General features: G+C 42.7%; 1 protein-coding gene and 1 long non-coding RNA gene across 7 annotated transcripts in view; one reads left to right on the top strand and one right to left on the bottom strand.

Moving 5' to 3' along the window:
* FAM169A (family with sequence similarity 169 member A) overlaps positions 1-8,225 on the bottom strand; it is a 63,697-nt gene extending 55,472 nt beyond the window's left edge. For 2 of the 5 annotated variants that reach the window (XM_019641054.1, XM_019641055.1), the window contains exon 1: positions 7,744-8,225. The gene's annotated coding sequence lies outside the window, so the exon portion shown is untranslated. Of the gene's footprint in view, positions 1-6,586; positions 6,709-7,355; positions 7,444-7,743 lie in introns of those variants that run through there. The other 3 variants (XM_019641050.1, XM_019641051.1, XM_019641052.1) reach the window with 3 other exon arrangements.
* Positions 8,140-8,901, top strand: LOC109381926 (uncharacterized). Of its 2 annotated transcripts, none has more exons than XR_002123843.1 (2): positions 8,140-8,269; positions 8,604-8,901. It is a non-coding gene; the product is annotated as an uncharacterized LOC109381926 (long non-coding RNA). The 2 variants fall into 2 exon arrangements; XR_002123844.1 differs by having other exon boundaries at positions 8,479-8,901.
* Positions 8,902-9,901: the final 1,000 nt, after the last annotated feature.

The raw sequence follows: 9,901 nt of genomic DNA, 5'->3' as shown, positions 1-9,901 counted from the left end.
AAAAAAAAAAAAAAGAGTGGGGATGGGTTAAATAATCTCTGATGTCCCTCCTAATAACTTATGTGTCTACACTTGATTACTTGGAAAAAAATAGGAAAAAAGGTCTTAATTTACAAAGGGATGGTATCGACAAAAATTCTATTATAATCATTTTTTAAATCTCAGAATGTTTTCTGATGATGACAACAAACTTGCACCAGGCATTATGCTTAACACTCTACAATATTCTCATTTATTCCTCAAAAAGACCCTATGAGGCAGGTATTCTTAACACATTCTCCCAATGAGGAGACTCGGGTGTGGAAAGGTTAAGAAAGTTACCCAAGTTCACACAGCCAGTAAGGGGCAGCGTCAGCTCTGAACCTAAACAATCTGTCTCCAGAGGGAATCAACCTTGTGGTCAGCTTCCCAGGTAAGACAAAGGCCAATATAATTCATGATGTATCTAATTATATAATTATCATAGAATATATCAACCATATTGCTCAGTCACTCTTCAGGAGTCAAGATTTTTTAAATCTTGCAATATCCTCTCTTCAGGTAGTAAATGCCTATTCTAATCACTATGATTCACCTTCTTCAGAATTGTTAAACAGATACTACACAATAAATACAAAGCCAATTAGTATTATTTTTTTTTTTAGTTTGCTCATTTATTCTGTTCTTTAGATTCTACATATAAGTGAGATTATATAGTATTTGTCTTTCTCCAACTGACTTATTTCACTCAGCATAATATTCTCTAGGTCCATCCATATCATTTCAAATGGTAAGATTTCATTCTTCTTTATGGTCGAGTAATATTCCACTGTATACATGTACCACAGTTACTTAATGCAGTCGTCTACTGATGGGCATTTCGGTGGTTTCTAAGTCTTGGCTATTGTGAACAGCGCTCCAATAAATACAAGGGTGCATATATTTTTTCGAATTAGCATCTTGGGTTCCTCTGGATAAATACCTAAGAGTGGAATTGCTGGTCATAAGGCAATTCCATTTCCAGTTTTTTAAGATATCTCCATACTGATTTCCACAGTGATGATTACTGAGGTTGAGCATTTTTTCATATGTCTGTTGGCCATTTATAAGTCCCCTTTAGAGAAATGTCAAAGCCAATTATTTTAAAGTTAAAAAAATAAGTAAAAGGGAAACAAAAACTGACAAAGTAAAATGCCTATCAAATATATACTCATATTTCACAAATTACTACAAAATAGAACTAAGAAAAAAGGAAATTCACTAAATTACATTGTAGTTTTTTTATTAGGCCATGGCTGAAGGACGGAGAAAAGGAAAACCTGGGGATTAAGTTAAAATTGGCTTCAAATTGAACAAAAGGAAATTTTTTTTTTAAGATTTTATTGGGGAATTGGGGAAGGGGAACAGTGCTGGGGAATTGGGGAAGGGGGACAGACAAGTTGCTGTCGTTTTGTTCTTCAGTCTAGTTGTGGAGGATGTTGGTTCACTGGCCCGTGTTGGTATTATCATTGCGCTCTTCCCGGGTGAGGCAGATCGGTCGCCGGCCTCTGCACGGCCGGCCGCTCACGGCGGCTCTTGGCAGCTCACACTGGCTTCTGGCCGCTCACACTGGCTGCCGGCTACATACGGTAGCTCATGGCAACCCACTGCAGCAGGGGCTGCAGCCTACGCTGTCGCCAGCAACTCACGGGCAGCCCAGCTCCAGGTCAAGCTGTTGTTCACCATCTTAGCTGTAGAGGGCAGTGTCACTGGCCCTCATGTGGGATCCGAACCAGGCCCTGCTGCTCAGAGCTGGTGTCCCAAGCCAACTTTTAACCAACACGCCACTCGGCCGGTCCAGCAATTTTTTTTTAAGTTAACACAAAATTACCCCCAAATAGGGCTTCATCATAGGGTTGACTGTCCAGATCCAGAAATGGAAAAATATCCCTGCACTGTCCATGGGTCAGACAGCATCTGCCGTTTTTTATCCCATTCAGATGGTGACATTTTAAGAAAAATCACATCAAAAAACCGGAATGCCTCCAAAGGAGAACTGGATGGCAAAGACTCTGGAAACCACGGTACAGTCGATGAGGAACAGGAATTGGGAGAAATTAGTGAGGGGAAGTCTTGTTGAGAAAGGGAGGCAAAGAGTTACCCTTTAAGTATCTGAAGAGTCCATATGCAGATGAAAACTTATTATTCTGCAAATCTCTAAATGGTAAAAGAAATGGGCCTTTCCAAAAATAATTTCTACCCACAAATGAATTACACTGCATGAAAACACAGACCAGTCAACTGTCTGGTCAAAGAGTATTGTCAGTTACAGCTGGCACATCCCGATTCCGGAGAGAAGAAACATTTTTCTATCCCATTGTAAGTACAGACACAAGAATTTCCCTTGTCTCCATCCAAGCCAATTATCAGAGCTCTATAAGGAGGGCCAACAGTCCATACATTTCAGCTGAGTGGTCATTTGTATATGAAATTGTAGAACCATATGAATTGTTTTATAAAATAAAAATAAAACTATGGTGTTTTTGTTTTTTGTTTTGGCCATTCTGAGAAGCTACTCAGATACAAAAAGTTAGTATTCTCCAAAAAAATTTATTCAGAATCGCTTCAATTTCTCTTTTCATGAATTAGAAAATATTATCAATAAACCTCCTCAGGCTTGAAATTAATTTCAAGTACTTTTAGATGTCTCATATTCCGAAGCCACAGGCTTCTAACATGTGGTTGTTTTTTGTTAATTTAGCTGTATTTTCCACTTATGATCATAAATAATTAATAAAAAACAGGACCAAACCTAAAATTAAAAGATAGATTCTTGGTCTGGGATCCACAAAAGCTATTATATATGTTTTCAAACAACATACATTTTCCTTACATTAATATATTGACAAAAGCTCAAAGTTTTCTTAATTTTTAACTAGCATTCTACCAACTCGTCATTGTGGTTATACTTTATTTCATGCAGATCAAAAGCTCTGATTGACAAATGGTAGGTAAATCACACTTCATTTTAAAAATGAAAAGTAAATTATTGTTTTAAAATGTACCTCACCAAAGTGTTGTCATGGGGTGGGTGTGGGGAGAAGAAAATAAAATGGAAAAAAAAAGATGAGAAATACTGAACTAGGTACTCAAAATTATCCCAATTTCATTGAAGATAATAATGTTGGTAGCTCACCTTTAGATACATTAAATTTCATTCTGCCAACCTTTTAAGATAGGCTCTGTTATAATTACAGTTGACCCTTGAATAACATGGGTTTGAACTAAGCGAGTCCACTTATATGCAAACTTTTTTTCAATAAATACCTGTACTGTTTTTGACCCACAGTTGGAAGTCAAGGATGTGGAAGGCCAACTGTACACATTGTTCTACACCATTTTATGTAGGGGGCTTGAGCATCCACAGATTTTGGTATCCTCAGGGATCCTGGAACCAATTCCCCACAGATACCAAGGGACAACTACATCTTGGAGGAGTCAAAAGTTATACTCAGGGGCCTGCCGAGTGGTGCGTTGGTTAAGAGCTGGCTTGGGATGCCAGAGGGCCCCGGTTTGGATCCCACATGAGGGTCTGTGACACTGCCCTCTACAGCTAAGATGCTGAACAGCAGCTCGACCTGGAGCTGGGCTGCTGTGAGTCACTGGTGACAGCAGGTGGTTTGCCATGGGCTACCGTGTGTAGCCAGCAGCCAGCGTGAGCAGCCAGCAGCCACTGTGAGTGGCCGTCCAGAAGCCGGCGACTGATATGCCTCGCCCGAGAAGAGTGCAGTGATGGTGCCAACTTGGGCCAGTGAAGCAACGTCCTCCACAGCTAGACTGAGGAACAAAAGAATAGCAACTTGTCTGTTCCCCTTCCTCCAATCCCCCCCTCCCCAAAAAAAGTTATACTCAAGTGTTTAACTGCAGAGGGGTTGGTTCCCCTAACCCCCATGTTGTCCAAGGGTCAACTGTACTCTAAAAGATGAGGAAACTGAGGCCCAGAGAGATTAAGAATCGTAAAAATCAGGCAGCTAGAAACAGCAAAGCCAGGGTTCAAACCTACATTATGTCTATTTGGCTTAAGTTGTGGAACTATTCTGCCTCTGAATTACTTAAGAATCAGAATAAGTTCATCAGGTGTATCAGGGGTCAATCCAAACTTGAAAGCACTGGTATACACGTGTAAAAGATTTTAGTCTATAAAATTCTTCATTAGTCCCATTTATTACTTTGTCAATCATTACATAACAAAAAGTCAAATTTATTGACTTTTTCTCTGCTCCTATTCATTCCTAAATGAGATTCTTCCCTTATCACTATATTGATATTACTCCTCTTCAAGCCTCCAATAACCTCTCAACTCCCAAATTCAATGGATTGTTTTCATTCTCACTCCTCTTGACCTTATGACAGACCAGACCCAAATGAACACTTCCTGCTGCTTAAAAGGCCTCTCCTTCCTTGGACAACACTCTCTCCCAATTCTACTTCTTAGTTTCTTTTCCTCCTCAGTTTCTTTCAACAACTGAACCCTCTCCTCTGCACAACCCATAAATTCAGGGGTTCCCCTCCCCACAGGCAATCTAGTACTTCTTTAAAAAACACAACTTATTGGGTGGTCAGGAAAGTCATGATGTATTTTTCTGTTTTTCAATGCAAAAATGCGTCATGACTTTCCTGATGACCCAATACTCAATTGATTTCTTCCCAATTCATATTTGCAAAAATCTTTGTGCATTTATATTTTAGGGACTCTTTAACATTTTAATCCACAATACTTCATTAAACTATAAACTTTATGAGGGTGGAGTATATTTGTTTTTGTGCCCCATAACATACTATAGACAGCTGTTTGTTGAATAAATGGTGTAGCTTAAAACTAACCTCATGGTGGAGCAGGCAGTAACTAAACTGATATTCTTTTTACAAAGTATGTAGTGTAAGTCACAAAATTTCTGGCCCAAAGACTACCGGTTGGGCTAGATGAGTGAATCCCTCCTATGGAGCAGATAAACCTGGTATAAGGTCTCATATACTAGCTCTAAAATTCAATGATTGGTTAAGAGCTCGCTCAAGGGTTTGAGCTCTGAGCAACAGCGGTTCAAGTCCGGCCCAAGCTGAGCTGCCGCTGAGCTGCCAACAGATGGCAGGATGGCTCAGCTAAAAAAATAAATAAAATAAAATTCAATGAGTCTAATAATTATTGCATGCTGTCTTAGCTTTTCCCTGGATTTTTAAAATCATCACGTTTTCCTTAATAAATTCAATCTTGAGTAATTTTATTGTTATTGTTGGAAAAAAACTGTGAAATACCCCTACTACCAACTAAGCACACCAAACAGAAATTTAAGAGTTAAATATACAAAGGATCAGAAGCCTATTGGTCTGTGAAGAGAAAATCATCTTAAACACAATAACCACACAATTTCTTTTTCCAATTTAGAATCATAAAAATCTTAGAAATGGGAGGAAACATGAAGGTGTTATTTAACTTCTTACCCAACCAACAATCCTTTCTACAGAGTCCTTAATATTTTTCAAACCTCTGTCCGAATAGTCAATCCTTTTATAGTCTCATTACCTTTAAAAAGCATTTTTAGACACATGACTGAAGATAACACACATAAGGCTTTAAAAGTGTTAGGTTGGAGCTAATGAAGAAAAAGATTATAGAGATTTTTTCTTTTCAATTTCTCAACCATCGGTAGAAAAAAATGCTGAAAATCTCAAGCTATGTTAAAGATAAAAAGCACACCAAGATCACTTCCAAACTCAATTCAATAGTCAACCTCTCTGACATATGTATTAACAGAATCAATGTAAAGGTGTAGGATCTGTGTTTGACTCAGCACTGTACTTGCTGGGAAGAACAATATCATTCCCCATGGACATAGGATAGATAGATCCAGTCAGGGCAGCTGTAATCCCTAGCAGGCCATCTTTGCTTACTTAAATTCCCTAAAACAAGACTCATCTCTCAATGTCCAAGTTCCCTTTCACCTCTGTAATTCTCCCCACAGACCATGTCATTAACGAGAGACATAACTTTTCGGCTAGGGATGGTAGATGATATAGAGTCACTTTTTTGTAGAGAGAATTACTGGAAGACTTTTCAACAAATCAGAAAAAAGTTTTACAGTAATTTAATAATGAGGGCGATATTCTCGATGTATATTGTACCTTTATTAGAGAAATGATACCATTTGTAGTAATTTGAATACTATTTCAAAGGTCAGACTAATTTGGAACTTTTTGGAATCTAAAATCCACAGGTAAAGCATCTTAGGTTATAATCACTCACGCAGCAGGATAATGTTGCTACTTGTATAAAATATTTCTAAGTTTCCTAAGCCAATCCTCATCATAAATTCAAAGAGAGGAGTCCACTATGATAAGCTACAAGCTTTCCATGGAAGACTGTGATATTTTATCTTTGTACTGGAAGAAGTCTTATCACAAATAGATTTTTCCCAGGTTCCTCTCACCATCTCATCCCCTGTCCTCTCCACCCCCCACCAAAGAAAGAAAACCCAAAAACTTAGTCTGGTCCACATTAATCACTAAAAATCTTTTCTCTTGTAGGATAAAAGCAAAATAAGAGTTTGCAAAGATAACCTGTACATCTTACGTGCAATAAATTCAAGCAGGTGATATGCTTCACATCAAACCCAGATCCATTTTGATGAATTTTCTCCAGGGCCCAAACGTGTGTATTATGCAACAGCCACCATTCCAGATTTTAATCCCTGTCTGTGATGCAGTGATAAAATACAAATGGCATGAGTTTACACCATTGGGTACTTAAATACGTTTGCAAAGAGGTAAATTAAAACAAGCATTACCAAATTCTCAAGACCCTTGAAAATGACAAACTGTCTAACAAACAGTTCTGGATCGCAATTACAACTTTTCTATCTGGTAGTCTTTTAGTAACCTGTCTCTCCCGCTCCAACCCCCTCAAAAATCCTCACACGCCAGCATTTCATTTGAGGTTTTGAAAGGGTCGCCCCCCCCAAAGGGGGGTGGGGTGTGCTGGCATCAGGTGGTTATCCTACAATCTACTCCTGATAAAGGTATCCCATACCAATCTCCAGAAGCTGAAAAGCGAGCAAAATGCTTTATCATTTCTCCCAAAGGGCAAGAATGAGAGTAAAATGTAAGCCTAACGCTGAGCCATAAACAATCCAATGCTTCACCCATTGATCTCCTTGGGCACAGGCCTCGAAGAACTGCATAACGGGCAGCTAAGAATTAGAACAAAAATTGCAATGAGCTGCATTCTGGAAGATAAATCTATACGATATCTATTCCAAAAGTAGTTAAGAGCACTGGGAGCATCTTTGGAGGCCACCTACGTGGGGTAACCCGAGCCTAAACGCTTAAGTTCTACGCCTGACCTGGTCCACGTCTCACCGAGCCAGGCAATCAACGCGAGCAGAACGGCTCCAGGTGGGGAAGCAGTGGCGGGGAGGGGGCTCGGGAAGCACGGGCGGGGAACGGAACGCGACCCGAGGCGAGCGAAGGAAGGGAGGAAGGAGAAGGAGACATTCCCTCACACAAAATGGTGGCGCCGACGCGGAGGCCGACGCACCTGGGGGCGCGCCACACGCCCCTCGGGACACCCGGCCGGCGTGGGCCTGTGCCGCGGCGGAGCCCGCAGGGCGGCCCGCGTCGCTGCCCTCGGGGGCGAGAGGCCGGAGCTGGTGGGAGCGCTGGGCCCGGGGCCGGACGAAGCAGCTTCGGCCTCAGCCCGCGGCCCCCGCCGGGAACGGACAGCACACTCACCTCAGACGCGCCCCGGGAGCCCGGGAAAGGAGGCGGAGCCGCGGGAATGAATGGAGCGGGCGGCTGCTCGCTGGCGACCCCCGGCCAAGGTCCGGCCGCGCCGCTCGCGGCTGCCGGGGCGAGTGCGACCGCTCCCCCTGGCCCCGGACGCCCGGCTCCCGGTCGGCGGGTCGGCCGCAGCCCACCGTGCCCTCCGCCGGCGTGACGCACTCGCGCCGCAGCGCCTCGAGCCTTTGCAGCCGTGCCGCGCCCACCGCGAATCCCCCCGCCCGCCCGCGCACCCGCGCGGCCCCTCCTCGGCGCGGGGGACGCCGCCCTGCCTGCCTCCCTCCGGGTCTGGCTGCCGGGCAGGTGTGGGCTCGGCCAGCCTGCGGGGGGGGGCGGGGGCCACACGGCCCCCTCCTCGCCACCGGCGTCCCCTCTCTCCTGCCTGGCTGCCGTCACACGGTAGAGCGCGACTCCCCAGCTCAGGGCGATGACTCGGTATTAAAGAGTGACCTTGGCTTAGATACAAAAATAGGTGCGGGTAAGCCGCGGGGACGACGACGCTGCATGTGCGTATTTAATGTCAGTCAACACGCACAGAGGCCCATTTGCACACCCCGGCGCGGGCCCTCCGGGAATTCACCCAGGGTGGGCGAGACCATCCTGGCCTCGGGACGGGGATGGGGAGGGCGCGGGCGAGGACCGCCGGCCTCCGGCCTGCCACCTCCTTCCTCAACCACTGCCACCTAGGAAGATGCAAGAGAATGGAAGGCGAGCACTCCCTTCGCAATCTAGACAAGCCCGAGAGCCTGGACTTCCATCTTGAGAGACAGCAAGGAACCACCAAATTCCTGAGTTCACCTTTTCTCTTCCAGAATCCAGCACATGCAAACTAACCCTGACCCAGAAGGATTGCGACTCCACCCTCCTTTTTCTCCCCTTTCCCTCCCAGTTTTCTTCCTGGGCCTCAACGCCCAGTGTCCTCTTGGCTAGTTACACTCCAACGGACAAAAGATAAGCTCTCAAATATTTAAAGCATGGTAGATTTCTTAAAAGTAATGCATGCCTTGGTTTAAATATGTTTAATAAATGTATTGAGAAAGAGTATTTAATTTTAAGACTTTGTTTTACAGTACCTAAACTCTGAAAAATAAACTCATCATCCAAGAGCCATGGCTTTGTTTTCAGCTCATCCAGTAAATTGAAATCGCTTCTTTAATTCATCAGAATTATTGAATAATCACAATGCCAACCTTTCACTAATTTACTAATAATCAATGAGATCAATAAATACTTAAAAGAATGTTTGTTATATTTATTTTATCCAGACTTTTAAAAAAATCTGCGTTGAGTTGTTTATAAGAATCAATTTCACATCTGTTATGTTTAATTTGTAATATTTAATTAGCAGAAATCTTAAACGTTGTACATTAAACATTTACCATTTTTAGTGGACCTTAACAATGAACTAACTAGATTTAATTGAGCTGGAACTTTGAATATAGTTGGATTTTATCCACAGCAAACCTTGAAGGGAGGGCGGGAGGGAGGAAGGACGGAAGGAAGGAAGTTATATAACTTTTGAATTTATATTTCTAGAGATGTATGTAACTAGGAATCCCCAGGGTAATCCCAAACAATTGCCACTTTGAGAAGATGTTCTTTTTTAAGCTACCAGGTGCTACAGGTGTTGAAGCTTTAGGCTTAGTACAAAGCTAGCCATGCAACTTGTTTATACCATGTTTCCCCGAAAATAAGGCCTAACTGGAAAATAAGCCCTAGCATGATTTTTCAGGATGCTTGAAATATAAGTCCTACTCCAAACATAAGCCCCAGTTAAGATTGTCAGCCAGACATGACTGTTTGAATAAATGTAGATTTTTGCACATGAGTAAATGAATAAATGTAGATTGTTGGAGCAAAAATTAATATAAGATCTGGTCTAATTTTCGGGAAAATGTGGTAATGCTTGAAATGCATGAGTGAGGTTGGCTTTTAGCTATTATTTTAGTCCTTGGGTACTTGTACCTGGGAGGCCTGTCTCCCAAATGTCTGGCCACATTGGTAGGAATCAGAACTATACCCACCTAGCCCCATAAAAGATAGGATCCAGTGGCCCCCATTCAGCCCCCTAAATCCAGCTGTCTCCTTGTGACAAGAATCCTACCTGCTG

The sequence above is a fragment of the Hipposideros armiger genome, unplaced genomic scaffold (assembly GCF_001890085.2).
Source record: "Hipposideros armiger isolate ML-2016 unplaced genomic scaffold, ASM189008v1 scaffold_55, whole genome shotgun sequence".
Taxonomy (NCBI): Eukaryota; Metazoa; Chordata; class Mammalia; order Chiroptera; family Hipposideridae; genus Hipposideros; species Hipposideros armiger.
The sequence above is the reverse complement of the archived record's forward strand: the minus strand, read 5'-3'. Positions and strand labels throughout refer to the sequence as shown.